The sequence below is a fragment of the Anomaloglossus baeobatrachus genome, chromosome 11, assembly GCF_048569485.1.
Source record: "Anomaloglossus baeobatrachus isolate aAnoBae1 chromosome 11, aAnoBae1.hap1, whole genome shotgun sequence".
In the NCBI taxonomy this organism is placed as follows: Eukaryota; Metazoa; Chordata; class Amphibia; order Anura; family Aromobatidae; genus Anomaloglossus; species Anomaloglossus baeobatrachus.
Genome location: NC_134363.1, coordinates 125682335 through 125699503, shown reverse-complemented (window position 1 = coordinate 125699503; position 17169 = coordinate 125682335). Strand labels below are relative to the sequence as shown.

The window sequence follows — 17169 nt, the reverse complement described above, 5'->3', positions numbered from 1 at the left end:
AGAATGCAATGTCTTCTGGATTGAGGGTACGGGTAAATGCAGACTACGAAGGAAAATACTCGCATCTCCACAGGAGAAGATATTCTGCATCCAGAATGCAGTGTCTTCTGCATCCTGGGTACCTACTCAAAGATGAGGAGATGGTGCCGAAATTTTGAAGCGTCAAAAACTCAAGTATCATGATTGTGGGAACGTAGCCTTTTAGCTACATCAAGCAGCTTCTTATACTGGTTTCCCTGTGTCCCAAAGTAGCATGCAGTTCTGCTCCCATCATCTGTAGAGACAATCAGAAAGTACAGCAGGACGTATGAAGAGGTGAGTCTGCATCATTGGGTTCTCTCTTTTATTTATTGTTACCATAGGTAATTGGAGTGACTCCATTATTACCATTATATTATGGAATTGTTATTTATGCAATTCTTGAATATAATCTGACAGGTGGCACTTAAGTGGCAACTCAATTAAGGAAATGGCATTGGAGTCATTAAATGCAAGAAGAAAGGCTCCAATGTGTAAAGCTGGAGTGATAAGTACGTGCATGATAACTGTTCAAATATTGTATCTTCTGACCTAACAATAAGATCTTTGTCATTACTAAACCTTTGAGAATTTCTGCTGCTGAAGCCTTGCTGGCGAGGTGTTTGTGCTCCCTCACCCATGGGCCGCATTCACCTGTGATTTGTATCCTATTGGGATGACGCATTAGTACATCTATCAGATCGAGTCCAGACATGGGACTTTGTCCTTTGTGTAAAAAAAAAAAGAAAATCAAAAGGTTCAAGTGTCTTTATATCAATTTATGCTCTATTGTGAGCTACTTAAAAAGCTCTGGCACTTCTAGAAAAGGTCAAATTCCACTTTGCTCTCTGGATTTTGTGGTTTACGAAGTGTTAATGAATTGACGCTTTCTAATGCATTTTCAAACAATATGTAATTCCCCGAGGAATCAAATGTTTTGATTGACTGTTTCCAAGATAAGTCCTGTTTATTTATTTCTATAATCTCATAAGGTTACTTCTGACAAGTCTGTCAATTCTACTTCCAGGCAAAGGAGAATGTATTAGCTCGGTGAATTCAAGTGCATAACGTCATACAATGTATAATGCTATAACTTTTTTTCTTTTTGCTAATGGCCGTGTGAAATCCTTTATTTTTTTTATTTGCTACTGGGTTAAAGTAACATGTGTTGCAGTACCACTTTTAGCCACTTCAAGTGTCAAAAATATCCCATAAAAAACCAATGCAACAGCGCCCCCCATATGTGGTATAACATTTTACTTAGTTAAAATATTATTATTATTATTATTATTTATTATTATTATAGCGCCATTTATTCCATGGCGCTTTACAAGTGAAAGAGGGTATACGTACAACAATCATTAACAGGACAAAACAGACTGGTACAGGAGGAGAGAGGACCCTGCGCGCGAGGGCTCACAGTCTACAGGGAATGGGTGATGGTACAATAGGTGGGGACAGAGCTGGTTGCGCAGTGGTCTACTGGACTGAGGGTTGTTGTAGGTTGTAGGCTTGTCGGAAGAGATGGGTCTTCAGGTTCCTCTTGAAGCTCTCCACGGTAGTGGAGAGTCTGATGTGCTGAGGTAGAGCGTTCCAGAGTATGGGGGATGCACGGGAGAAATCTTGTATGTGATTGTGGGAAGAGGAGATAAGAGAGGAGCAGAGAAGGAGATCTTGTGAGGATCTGAGGTTGTGTGCAGGTAAGTACCGGGAAACTAGGATGTAAGGAGGAGACAGGTTGTGGATGGCTTTGTATGTCATGGTTAATGTTTTGAACTGGACGGTAATACATGTAGTGATTATTCACATAAAATTGGTTTATGCAAAAAAATTGCAGGTCCCTAACTGTAAGATCTACAATATATTTTAAGGAAAGAGTCAATTGATTTCCGTTATAAGGATAAAACATCTACTGTACCAATGATAACATTGCCATCTTCCATGATCCAAATTCAGGGGGGACTCAATGGAGGTCTAAGAAGTTTTCCTTCCCAGTCTAAAGGTCTACTACGTCCTTCTATCAGTAAACTATAGTCTGTGGTTTTCTGGGAATACTTGAAGTTGTAGTTTTGAAGATCGATAGGTTGTAGACCAACGTTATAGATAGGTTACACCAGTCAGATGTAACATTACTTGTCTTAAAGGGGTTGTCAGATGAAAACAAGTTTTACTTATCCACAGGAAATGTAATAACTTATTGATTTGTGGGGTTTGATAGCTGGCTCCCATACTGATGGGTAGTAAGAATCGCCGGTAGAGTGAAGTGGCAGTGAATGCACATGTCCAACCCACACTCCATTCACTCTTTATGGAGCAGCACTCGGCTTTTTCTGGCAGCCCCATAGGGAATGAATGAATGGATAGTTAGTTGGGTATCCAACCTGCTGAGCCATATGGTAAGGGGGATAAAAGTTGGGAATGAAAGTTGCCAGTTCTGCTGAATGGTATTGGTCCTGGTGTAAGGGGGTGTAAGGCTCAGCCACTCCAGACCTGCAAATTTGCTATGTGTAAAATGTAGTAATGTGCTATATACAGTTTAAGTTAATATTATGGTGTAATGAGTTCAGGTGGCCACTAGGTGGCCACAATGTGTAACACTGCTTCCCTGGTACTCTTAGGGCTAGGGAGAGTTAATGTGGGGAGGAGTTTAGTTAGTAAAAAGGGTGCATAGACAGAAAATGACAAGAGAGTCCCTGTGGGATAGTGATGGGCAGTCTGGCTCTTTTTGGTGATCTGGTTACCATGGCACCGCTCACCAAAAAGAGCCGGCTCATTCGGATCGTTCTTGGCTCCTTATTAAATATGTGCTAACCCCAGGTGAACACATATTTAAGATTACAGTAATACCGATGAAACCCCGCCCACCCACAGCTAAACCCCGCCCACTTACAAGGGACCAATTAAATTGTTGCATAGGCGGGTTTAGCCGTGGGTGGGCGGGGTTTCAGCTGCGAAAAAAGCCGTTTAGAGAATTTATCGGCTCACACTGGGGATCCGCCTCCTGTCGGTCACAGCAGGGAGCCGAATCTTTGTGTCGGATCGTTCGTGACCGACACATCACTACTGTGGGAAAGGAGCAACGCACATCTGTGGGAGATGTGAGGAGGGATAGACCCTAATAATAATAATTTGGCTGACCCTAAGGGTCAAATCCCGGTGCCAGACATGTGGGGCCCTAGTGTGGAGTGGGCTATTTTAACTACATCACAAAATGTGGGTGAAGTCCGTGTGGCTTGGATGGTGGCTGGTGCCTGGTGTATACCCAACAAACTCCCTCAGTCGACGGAAGGTCAGTGGGGTCTTAAGAGAAGAATAGGTCTGACTCCTGACAAAATGGGGCAGAGGAGTGCTGTCACAGAAGGCCCCGTCATAGCTTCCAGCTAAATCACTATGTTTGACGAAGGGTGACGGAAGGACTTTTTGATTCTGCAGTGTAAATGTAGCTGAGCGAGGGTATGAGGGGCTCAGGAGCTTTACTGGAAGCCCGAGTACCAGGGAAGCGCTTGGCCGGCAAAACATGCCTGAATTCGGATGCTAAAGGTAACCCCTTCGGGATACAAGTGTGTGCCCACCTAAGGCATGATGAAGAAATGTACTAGAAGATTGCAAGTAAAGAAGTTTTGTTTATGAGACCTGTGATCATGTCAGTCTTTGTGTCGTATGAAGAGAAAGTATGCTTATTACTGTATTGCACTAAAGTGGTGATCAAGGTGCAGAATATAACCACAGGGCCGCGCCGTCTCTGCTGCGACTACCACGGCACCCGACCACCTCTTTAACACTGGTAGTGGGATATTCACCAATCACCAAAGATTTTACCTATCCTGTGCTTAGTTGATAACATGCTTTTACTGGGCATCCTTTTTAATGAAGGTGGGAATCTACTTTAAAGTCTAAGGGGTGCTTTACACGTTGCGACATCTCTACCGATATATCATCGGGGTCACGTCGTTAGTGACGCACATCCGGCGCCGGTAGCGACATCACAACGTGTAAATCCTAGGTGCGACGATGAACGAGTACAGAAGCGTACAATACTGCTGATCTGTGTAGCGTCGTTCATTTCCATAATGTTGGGTCGACCACAGGTACGATGTTGTTTGTCGTTCCTGCAGCTCCACACATCGCTGTGTGTAAACCCGCAGGAGCGACAAACATCTCCTTACCTGCGTCCCGACGGCAATGCGGAAGGAAGAAGGTGGGCGGGATGTTATGTCCCGCTCATCTCCGCCCCTCGCTTCTATTGGCCGGCCGATTAGTGACACCGCGGTGACGTCACTGTGACGCCGAACGCACCTCCCCCTTGAAGTAGGGATTGTTCGGCAGTCACAGCGACGTCGCCGACCAGGTATGTGCGTGTGACGCTGCCGTAGCGATAATGTTCACTACGGCAGCAATCACCACATATCGAATGTGCGACGGGGGCGGGTGCTATCATGCTCGGCATCGCTAGCAATTGCTAGTGATGTTGCAACGTGTAAAGCCCGCCTAATTCCAGAACATGATTGGTGGATTTAATGGAACCAGAAGTAATCAGTATAATGAACAGTGCACAGCCAAATTGATCCATGGAAGCTATTATTGGTTAATATAGTTAACGGGCAATTATAGTTTATAATGTCATGTATAGTGTCCTATGAGCTGACTTTGCTCTTCTTTTGCTTTACTCTCATTAGATATATAGAAATATGGCAGTTAGATATGAGATAGTAGATATATAATAGATAGCTAGATAGATAGAGGGATAGATAATATATAGATAGATGAATAGATGGATGAGTAGATGAATAAATAGATAGATGGACGAATAGATAGATAGATGGCCCCCCCCAATCCCCAACCTGGATATGCCCCAACCACCGTTACTACAGTCCCCACCCTGGATATGCCCCATCATAAGCCATGGACTTCCATAGCCCCCATCCTAGAAGTGCCCCCACAGTCCCCACCCTGGATGTGCCCCATCCATCCTTCCTACAGTCCCCACCCACCATCCCCACAGCCCCAGTCCCTAATGTACACTTGCTTTGGCAAAACTAATTTGTATTTGGTCCTGCCAATAAAGCTTATTTGATTTGATTTGATTTGATAGATAGATAGAGGGATAGATAGATAGAGGGATAGATAGATAATAGATAGATAGATAGATAGATAGATGGATATATAGATAGATATATAGATAGATGGATAGATAGATAGATAATAGATAGATAGATAGATAGATGGATAGATAGATGGAGGGATAGATGGATAGATAGATTGATAGATAGATAGATAGACAGACTGATAAATAGATGATAGTTAATAGATAGATAGATAATAGACAAATAAATAGACTGACAGATAGATAATAAATTGAAAGATAAATAAAGAGAAAGATAGATTGATAGATAATAGATAGATAATAGATAGATGTAATAGATAGAGGGATAGATAGATAGATGATAGATAGATAGATAGATACATAGATAATAGATAGATGATAGATAGATACATAGATAGATAGATAGATAGAAAATAGATAGACAGGTAGATAGATAGATAGATAGATAATAGATGGATGATAGATAGATAGATAGATAGATAGAGAGATAATAGACAGATATAGATAGATCATAGATAGATAGATAATAGATAGATAGATAGATAGATACATAGATAGATAGATAGATAGATACATAGATAGATAGGTAGATAGATAATAGATAGATAGATGATAGGTAGATAGATAGATAGATGATAGGTAGATAGATAGATAGATAGATGATAGGAAGATAGATAGATAGATAGATAGATAGATAGATAGAGGGATAGAGATAGATAGATGGATAGATAGAGGGATAGATAGATAGATAGATAGATAGAGGGATAGATAGATAGATAGAGATAGATAATAGACACATTTTCATTTCTATAAATACTTGGATTTATTCTTTCCGTTCCTTAGGCAGACGACATTCAAGTGTTGTATTTTTTTTCTACAAAGTGAGATTTCTGGTACAAGAATCAGGATGTATAAAGATGAGTATTACTGCTGGGGTTTTATCGAGGTGTGACGAGTACATCACCTAACCATGAAATGACTTTAATGGCTTTTAAATAAATGGTTTGTATTGTAATACATGGAGGAGCAGGAGCGGTAGGTGCGGTGATGGAGCATTCCCCGAGGCTAAGCATCTTTCAGCCGAGATGCTGTATCAAAGAGAATAATTTGTGCGCACTGCTCAGGTCCTTCCTACAAATAACAGTTTTGTGTGAACTTGGCCTTTAAAATGGCGACATCAATCATGCAGGGAGACATTTAAATTTTAGATTACCTGTGGCGGTGAAGTTAACATTTTCGGTATGAGAAGTGACTGCAGAAGAGACAGATAATGCATTTCACACTTAAAGATACAGAACAAGATGCTCATATTTGCCCGTTATTTATGAGTAGTTTAAGCCTGGCAAAGTAGGAGATGACAGGAGGTGTAGGTAATGACATACCGACCCCTGAGGAGTGGGATACCATGTCCAAAACTCTACAAAACAGTCACATATAGACACGTTTTATGGCCTGAACATTCCGAGAATAGGGTCCTTTCTTGCAAAATAACGTACATGGAAACTGATGCTCTGAGAGAGGAAAATGTGATTCACTGTCTCTATAAAACATCTATTATCTATCTATCTATTATCTATCTATCCATTATCTATCCATCTATAATTATTTATCCATCTATCAATCCATCTATCTATTATCTATTCATTATCTATCTATCCATCTATCAATCCATCTATCTATCCATCTATCAATCCATTATCTATCTATCTATTATCTATCTATCTATCCACCTATCCATCTATCTATCTATTATCTGTCCATCTATATATCTATCATCTCTCTATCTATCCATCTCTCTATCTATCTATCTATCTATCTATCCATCTATCTATCCATTACCTATCTATAAATCTATCTATCTATTATCCAGTGGCGTAGCTACTGCTTTTGCCGCCCCCCTCCGTTGGCCGTCGATAATCCAGAAACTTTCAAAAATCCGGAAAACCATCAAAATATTTATTTTTCATGGAACTACAATCAAAGATCTAATTGTAGATTGCTGCTATTAGTCCTAGACTTTCACCTTTTTACACACATGTAGGCCTATTATACACACACACAGCTCTGCTGCATACATACAGACACACACAACTCTACTGCATACATACAGACACACACAGCTCTGCTGCATACATACAGACACACACAACTCTACTGCATACATACAGACACACACAGCTCTACTGCATACATACAGACACACACAGCTCTACTGCATACATACAGACACACACAACTCTACTGCATACATACAGACACACACAGCTCTGCTGCATACATACAGACACACACAGCTCTACTGCATACATACAGACCCACACAGCTCTGCTGCATACATACAGACACATACAGCTCTACTGCATACATACAGACACACACAGCTCTACTGCATACATACAGACCCACACAGCTCTGCTGCATACATACAGACAGACACAACTCTGCTGCATACATACAGACACACACAGCTCTACTGCATACATACAGACACACACAACTCTACTGCATACATACAGACACACACAGCTCTGCTGCATACATACAGACACACACAGCTCTACTGCATACATACAGACCCACACAGCTCTGCTGCATACATACAGACACATACAGCTCTACTGCATACATACAGACACACACAGCTCTACTGCATACATACAGACCCACACAGCTCTGCTGCATACATACAGACAGACACAACTCTGCTGCATACATACAGACACACACAGCTCTACTGCATACATACAGACACACACAGCTCTACTGCATACATACAGACACACACAGCTCTACTGCATACATACAGACACACACAGCTCTACTGCATACATACAGACCCACACAGCTCTGCTGCATACATACAGACCCACACAACTCTGCTGCATACATACAGACAGACACAACTATGCTGCATACATACAGACAGACACAACTCTGCTGCATACATACAGACACAACTCTGCGGCATATATACAGACAGACACAACTCTGCTGCATACATACAGACACAACTCTGCAGCATACATACAGACAGACACAACTCTGCTGCATACATACAGACACAACTCTGCAGCATACATACAGACACAACTCTGCAGCATACATACAGACAGACACAACTCTGCAGCATACATACAGACAGACACAACTCTGCAGCATACATACAGACAGACACAACTCTGCAGCATACATACAGACAAACACAACTCTGCAGCATACATACAGACACACACAACTCTGCTGCATACAGACACACACAACTGCATACATACAGACACACACAACTTTGCTGCATACATACATACAGACACACACACAGCTCTACTGCATACATACAGACACACACAACTTTGCTGCATACATACAGATAGACACGCAACTCTGCAGCATAAATACAGACACACAACTCTGCAGCTGCTGCATATATATATATATATATATATACACATACAGGCACACACAACTCTGCAGCTGCTACATACATACACACACAACTCTGTAGCTGCTGCATACATGCACACATACAGACACACTGTAGCTGCTGCATACATGCACACATACATACACACACAACTCTGCTACATACAGGCAGTAGAGATACAGACAGACACACACAGCTCTACTGTATACATACATACACACACAACTCTGCTGCACATATAGACACATACGCGGCTTTTTTTGGCCCGCACACACGGCTCCTGGGGGCCCGCACACGCGGCTCCAGGGGGGGAAAGCCCATGCAGCTCACTGGGGCCCATAAACCGGGTGGCTGGGAGAGAGTATACAGGTCGAGGGGGGAGGGAGGTAGCACTTACCGCTTGGTCATGGAGGAGAGGGGGCCCACACAGAGCCGGAGGTCGCTGGCTGGCACTGCGCCTCCTTCATCTGTGGGACTGAGCAGGCCGCGCGGTAGCTCCGCCCACAGATGAAGCTCAAACCAGGAGGACGCTGTGGTCTTAAAGGGACGGCAGCCACAGTTTCCTGCCGAGGACTGCGGTCCCCGGAACTCGGCCCGGGGGCAGCAGAACTGAAGGCGAGTGGCCAAAATGCCGCCCCCCTGACACGTGCCACCCAGGGCGGACTGCCCCCTCTGCCCCCCCCTTTGCTACGCCACTGCTATTATCTATCTATCTATCTATCTATCTATCCCTCTATCTATCTATCTATCTATCCCTCTATCTATTTATCTATCCATCTATCTATCCATCTATCTATCCCTCTATCTATCAGACAGTGCAAGCTCCATCTTCCAGAACATCCTAAATCAAACCGCAAGTTCTACAAATTTAAATTTAAAATATGATATACAATTTATTTTGTATATCATACTTTATATCAAACTTAAAGGGAATCTGCACCTGTTTTTTCCACCCGATCTTAAAGCAGCATAATGTAGAGACAGAAACACTGATTCCAGCGATGTGTCAGTTACTCGGCTACTTGCTCTAGCTTTGATAAAAACCACAGTTTTCGTTGCCGCAGATCTACCAGTTCTCTAGATGGCTGCTGAGCTCTGTATAACCCCGACACCTCCACATGACCGGCCATATAATTCAGGAGACCCGGCCGCTCACAGTGCACAGTGCGCGGCCACGTGTGCTATAATGACGTCATGCAACACGCGCTGCCTCCATCCAGCCGAGCAGCATCAGACAAGGTTTGTAGCTATATCCCAGTTTCTAAGAGCTGCAAGGGTAGTGGGCGTGACCGGCTTTGTTAGTGGGCGTGGCCATGTTTCCTCCCGTCCACTATAATCATGCAGGCTGCGCCCCCCCCTACCCTCCCTCCCCCCCTGCGCCCCCCTGCACCCTCCATCTGGAGGTCTTACCTCAGACCCCCGCTTCTATTATAAAGAACTCCAGGACACCTGGAGTTTCTTTCTGTTTTCAGCTGTACTGCTGAGGCCCCGCCCCTTATGATCACATGAGCGTGACGTCATCACAGGTCCTTTAGCCTGTGGGATTTGATTTTACCATTAAAGAAATCTGTGGCTGCACGGGAGAGAAGAAGAGAGAAGTGTCCCCCAATCATCAAAAGTAAAAAGCCCCCCAGTATCTGTCTGAGTGTATAGGATTGTGTCTGTATATGAATTTTTGTATGTGAATGTTTTCAAATATGTATACTCTTCTATGAGACTATATCTGTGTATGTGTCTGTGTATATGTGTGTGCATATACAGCTGTATGCAGGTGTGTGTATGTGTATACGGCTGTACGCAGGTGTGTTTGTCTATGTGTATACGGCTGTACGCGGATGTGTGTGTATACGGCTGTACGCAGGTGTCTGTATGTGTATATGGCTGTACGCAGGGGGGTGTGTGTATGTGTACACTGCTGTACGCAGGGGTGTGTGTGTATACCGCTGTACGCAGGTGTGTGTGTCTATGTGCATACGGCGGTACACAGGGGTGTTTATGTGTATGTGTATATGGCTGTAGTCAGGGGTGTGTGTATATGGCTGTACGCAGGGGTGTGTGTGTATGTGTATACGGCTGTAGTCAGGGGTGTGTGCATACGGCTGTACGCAGGGGTGTGTGTATGTGTATATGGCTGTACTCAGGGGTGTGTGTATACGGCTGTACACAGGGGTTTGTGTGTATGTGTATATGGCTGTACTCAGGGTTGTGTGTATACGGCTGTACGCAGGGGTTTGTGTGTATGTGTATACGGCTGTACGCAGGGGTTTGTGTGTATGTGTATATGGCTGTACGCAGAGGTTTGTGTGTATGTGTACACGGCTTTACTCAGGGGTTTGGTTTGTATGTATGTGTATACGGCTGGACGCAGGGGTGTATGTGTGTGTGTGTATACGGCTGTACGCAGGGGTGTGTGTGTGTATATGGCTGTACGCAGGGGTGTGTGTGTATGTGTATATGGCTGTATTCAGGGGTGTGTGTATGTGTATATGGCTGTACGCAGGGGTGTGTGTGTATGTGTATACGGCTGTACTCAGAGGTGTGTGTATGTGTATACGGCTGTACGCAGGTGTGTGTGTAGGTGTATACCGTGTCGGTGTATATGTCTATATATGTGTACACATCTCTGTACTGTATGTTTACAGTCCGTGTTTCTGGGGTTGTGTATGTGTGTAAGATGCCTGTATGTGAGGCTGCATGCACACCATCAGGGTTCACAGCGTTTTGGATTCAGAGTGTTTTCGCTGCATTGTACAGTACAAGCACAGTGGAAGGGATTTGTACAAATCCTGTGCCCACTGTGCGTGTACAGCCCACAGCGAAATCTGACTTGTGGTGCTGCTTCCCGAGCCCTGGCATGTCAATTTATTGCTGTGTAGCCACAAGTGTCTCCACAGAGAGAACAGAAGAGAGACCACAGCGGCCCGAACCCTGACTGTGGGCACCGGCTGCTGTGGACCCTGCGGAGAGCAGTAGTGGCCCTGCAGGAAAGTACATGCTGCGTCCAGGACACATCATGTCTAGACCGTGGGCACGTAGCCTTATAGTGTATTGTGTATGTGTAAAACATTTGTATCTGTAGGACACAACACTAAATCTATGCCCACCATCAGGCGTCCTCATGGTCTGGAGACGCAGCGTGCTTTCTCTGGTGGAGATGCTAGGCTCCTGGGCGGGAGATCGCGCTGTCGGTGCACGCCATCCGAGTGACTGTCAGCGGATATTCGCTATATTCTCCCGCTCAGAGCACTAGCATCGCTGTTAGAATAAATTGACATGCTGAGGATAGGAAAGCAGCGCCACAGGTCAGTTTATGGTGCGTCTAAAAGATCCCAGGGGGCGGAGATTTCTATAAATCCATCCACTGTGCCTGTGCTGTACAATGCAGCATTTTGGACTCAATGAAAACACTCTGCGTCCAAGACGCTGCCGACACTGATTGTGGGCACGCAGCACTAAGGGCTTATTCACATATGTGTTAGGGAATGTCATTTGTCTTTCCATGTTTATGAAAATAAGTGAAATTAACCCCTGCACTGTGAGGTAGCTATGTCACCACCTTATGGTCTCCTTCACGTGTGTGTGTATGTGGTACGTGTTGTGTCCGTTTTTTTCACGGTTACAACGAGTACCCATTATAATCTATGGTGCTGCTCACATGTCCGTGTGTTTACACAGACCGTGTGTGATCCCTACGGAGACATCTGTTTTTTTTCCGGCAGCACAGATGACAAAGGCCAATAGAAGTCTATGGGGCCGTGAAAAACACACACAGCACACAGATGGCATAAGTGTATAGTCCGTGTGCCAGCCGTGTTCTGTACAAGTTTAACATTGAAAATATAGGATAAGGTTTGTAATTGCTGTATATGTAGTTAGCTGGGTTATGGTACTGTATCTATGTACTTTTGCTCCTATATCAATACAGTAAGCTCAGTTATGGTACCATATTTAAGCAGTAAGCTTAGTTATGGTACTATGTCTATGCAGTAAACTTGTCCTTGCTTGGTGTCCTGTTGCTGTTTCTATGTAGTAGACTAAGTAAGTACAATTTTGTTCCTGTATGGGTACAGTAAGCTCGGTTCTGCTCCCATATCTCTGTAGTAAGCTCGGTTCTGCACACATATCTCTGTAGTAAGCTTGGTTTTGCACCCATATCTCTGTAGTAAGCTCAGTTCTGCTCCCATATCTCTGCAGTAAGCTTGGTTCTGCTCTCATATCTCCGTAGTAAGCTCGGTTCTGCTCCCATATCTCTGTAGTAAGCTCGGTTCTGCACCCATATCTTTGTAGTAAGCTTAGTTCTGCTCCCATATCTCTGCAGTAAGCTCGGTTCTGCACCCATATCTCTGTAGTAAGCTCGGTCTGCTCCCATATCTCTGTAGTAAGCTCGGTTCTGCACCCATATCTTTGTAGTAAGCTCGATTCTGCTCCCATATCTCTGTAGTAAGCTCAGTTCTGCTCCTAGATCTCTGTAGTAAAGTCGGTTCTGCTCCCATATCTCTATAGTAAGCTCAGTTCTGCTCCTGTATCTCTGTAGTAAGCTCGGTTCTGCTCCCATATCTGTGTAGTAAGCTTGGTTCTGTTCCCATATCTCTGTAGTAAGCTCGGTCTGCTCCCATATCTCTGTAGTAAGCTCGGTTCTGCACCCATATCTTTGTAGTAAGCTCGATTCTGCTCCCATATCTCTGTAGTAAGCTCAGTTCTGCTCCTAGATCTCTGTAGTAAAGTCGGTTCTGCTCCCATATCTCTATAGTAAGCTCAGTTCTGCTCCTGTATCTCTGTAGTAAGCTCGGTTCTGCTCCCATATCTCTGTAGTAAGCTTGGTTCTGTTCCCATATCTCTGTAGTAAGGTCGGTTCTGCTCCCATATCTCTGTAGTAAGCTCAGTTCTGCTCCTAGATCTCTGTAGTAAAGTCGGTTCTGCTCCCATATCTCTATAGTAAGCTCAGTTCTGCTCCTGTATCTCTGTAGTAAGCTCGGTTCTGCTCCCATATCTCTGTAGTAAGCTTGGTTCTGTTCCCATATCTCTGTAGTAAGGTCGGTTCTGCTCTCATATCTCTATAGTAAGCTCAGTTCTGCTCCTGTATCTCTGTAGTAAGCCCGGTTTTGTTCCCATATCTCTGTAGTAAGCTCCTTGCAGTTCCCATATCTCTGTAGTCATCTTGGTTCTGTTGCAGTATCTATGTAAGCAGTAAGCGTGGTTTTATTCCCATATATATGTACCAGCCTGTTCATAAAGTCTGTTACTGCTGCTTTAATGCAGTGGCCAGAGATAAACAGACCAAAGGTGGGCCGCCGCAACTTGAGGGCCACTGCCTTATGATTGCCCCCCAGGCTAAAATGTGCCAGCCAGCCCCTGCCCCAACCACACCACTGATTGGTAGCTTTCTGTGTACACTGTGCATAAGCAGAAAGCTGCCAATCAGTAGTGTGGGTGGGGATATACACAGCTTGTTAATTTGGAGAACTACATGGCATCAGGTCTTCTAGTGAAAATTTCCTGCTGATAAAGCTGTGATTTTATCGAAACTACAGCAAGCAGCCCAGCAAATAACATATTGCTGGAATCAGGGTCTCTGTCACTAAATAATGCTGTTGTCAGATTAGATGGTGAAAATCTGTTGGCAGATTCCTTTTAAAAGGCTCGACCACTTTTTATAATTTTGTTTTTAAAAAGAGTAATCAAACCACAAACAGTTCCCAGGATGTCCAACTTCTGGAAACTGAAACAACCTGCTGTGGCTTAGCAAGAAGAGTTTACATTCCTTGCAGCACCACCTCCGGAAAAATATAGCATAACATAGTTCCCATTGGAGTGAATTGGGTGAGTGCTCCAGCAAGACATGTACTCTGTAAACCCTATGCACTCTCCACCCTATCATATAAGATGACTGAATAGGCACCCCCTGTATATAGAGTATCTGATATTGGATTGTTAAAGCAGACAACCCCGGTAACACTATGCTCAATTATACTGATTGGTAAAGCTTAATTCAAGACTGGCCAACTATTTTAGCATTCACCAAGTTGAAGGGCGTCTGTCATCACAGAATGACTGTATTAACCAAATAGAGGTGCTGCTGGGTGCATCAAGGCGAAGACAGTTATATAAGTGCACCTTCCCACCTACTTGATTTCCATCTATCTCCACCTTTTTCTGGCTGTATGAAGCCAGAGCTGTCAATCCTAGTAGAGGGTGGCGGGAATGGAAGGAAAATAAGCAAATGGGAAGGTGCACTTAAGCAAATGGGAAGGTGCACTTAAGCAAATGGGAAGGTGCACTTAAGCAAATGGGAAGGTGCACTTAAGCAAATGGGAAGGTGCACTTAAATGTTTGGCCCTGCCCTGATGCACCGAGCGCCTGTTATCACGCTGTACAAAGGGCTAGTAAGACAGAGTACAGCGTATTTCCCACTGGGTGCCAGCAGAGTAGTGAAGGAGAGACAAAGTCACACTGTAATAGCAAGGCAGCTGACGTACAGCAGAGTAACTTCAGCAGGCAGTTAACAGGCGAACCACCAGGGGGCAATAGAGTAGTCAAACAGTCAGGGTCTAGCCAGAAAAGTCAAGTCACTGCAAGAGGAGTATCAAGATCAAGTCAGAAAACAAAACCGAGTTGGAAGGCGGGAGATCATGTATACAGAGGGAAACACAAACAACAGACAGGAGAGGGAATTTAGGGGCTGGGACAGGCAGATGAACGGGGGAGGGTAAAAGTTTGGACAAGGTAGCAGGGAGGCAGAACAGATCGGAAACACTCTCCAGAGCCAGTATATAAGCTGCAAGGCAGAAATATCACTGGCACTGAACTATAGGTAGAGAGGCAAGATATAGTGTTCTGGGATCCAGAACGAGGCAAAGGAAGTTAACCCCTGACATGACCAGACTAGAGCTTGGTGTAACCACAGAAGGGAAAAGCCGGCCTGGATCATGACACCAGTACTTGGTTTAAACAGTCATTTTGAGCTGAGAGTCCCTTTAACTAATGGAAACACGGATCTTTTCTCATCTTCTCTCTGCATGTTTGTTAGAATTTGGTTTGATGACATATCCACAATGTAGGGATTCAATGATGAATACTAAAGCCCAACTCTTCAAGACACTAAAAATTATAAACTAAAAATATGTCCTTAGTAAAGCAAAGTAGTTATAGAGCATAGTATTAACTGTCAGAACACTTATGAGAACCAATTAACTTACAGTATGAGAAGGCAGATTTTTTGGGCTTCTCGCCAATGGAAAAAAAACACGTAAGCGTAGCCAATATTAATTGGGGGCTATGTGTTATGGGAGAATAAAAGGCTTCCAGCATTTGTCCATTGTCATAGTGAATTGAAGGAATTCCGACACTATAAATCGCGCATAGTTAGTAAACATTGTGTTTTCTCCGATGGTCACCATTGTGGGTCACTTGGGTAACTTGCGCTTTGTGTAATCACATTATTTCATCCAAAATGTTACAAACCGTAAAGTCAAAAAATCCGCTAAAGCCAGATATATTGCATTTAATCTAGTCAATCCCGGTATCGGATGGCAAGGTGTACAGAAAAAACAGCGTAAAATGAAATAAGAGTTCGAACATTGAGGACACTCAGACTATGGACTCAGGGGATACGTGAGAACATTCTTGTCTATGGATAAAAAAAACCTTCAGGATTTGTGCTGGTCTTATTTGGAGTAATGAAACGCTGTATAAGAGAGGACCTAATTTAGAAATAGACCAGAGACAAGACTAAAAAGAAGACAACTGCGATAAATTTAGATGTATTGGTTATCGTCGTCGGTGGATTTTAGGATTTTATGAAGTACAGTTTACAATCTATTAAGATACTATGACTACTGTAACCATATGTTTATTATTTCTATATAGACTTTTAGAATCTTGAACATCCTGGAATGTAAAGGGACTAATCGAAAGATAGAAGCAATCGTGAATTGGTAAAACATAGGGGGTGATACATTGGGAACTAAATCTGGCACAAACATATTAAATTGCAATATTTTTTGCAACTCTGAAGTTGTGCAACAATATTGCGACTTTTGGCTAAAATATACCAGTCCTAGCCACCCATGCAAATACGGGCAGGCCAATGCATGGTCATGCCCACCCGATTATAAGTTACAACACAAAGTGGAGTAACAGTCCAGAAATGCACAAACAAATGGCGTATATTTCTGGCGGCGGCACACGCTGGATAACCAAGGTGTCTCATTCATTAAATGGTGTATACTGCTTAATGAATCAGGTGATTGTACTGCAGCGAGCAGTTCATCATCAGTCTTAAAGGGAACGTGTTACCTACTCACCTGCTGGACAGTCCGATACGGCATGGTCTGATGGACGTCGCTGCTCTCGGGTTCGGCGTCTCCTCTATCCTTGCAATCGCCATCCACCTTGCTTCGTGTGCATGATGCGTCCTACGTCATCCACACAGTGCCCTACTTTGTACTCCTGCGCATGCGCACTTTGCTCTTCCCTGATGAGGGTAGAGCAAAGTACTGTAATGAGTAGGCGCGGGCATTCTTTGACCTCTCCCTGCACCTGCACATTACAGTAGTTTGCTCTGCCCTCAGCAAGGTAGAGTAAAGTACGCATGCGCAGGAGTGAAAGGGAGAGCACTGTGTGGATG

At 43.8% G+C, this 17169-nt stretch overlaps 1 protein-coding gene across 7 annotated transcripts in view; it reads right to left on the bottom strand.

Annotated features, from left to right (window-relative positions):
• The window catches only part of PRDM16 (PR/SET domain 16), an 869912-nt gene that overhangs the window by 563877 nt on the left and 288866 nt on the right, over positions 1 to 17169 (bottom strand). The gene's annotated exons all lie outside the window — the stretch shown is intronic.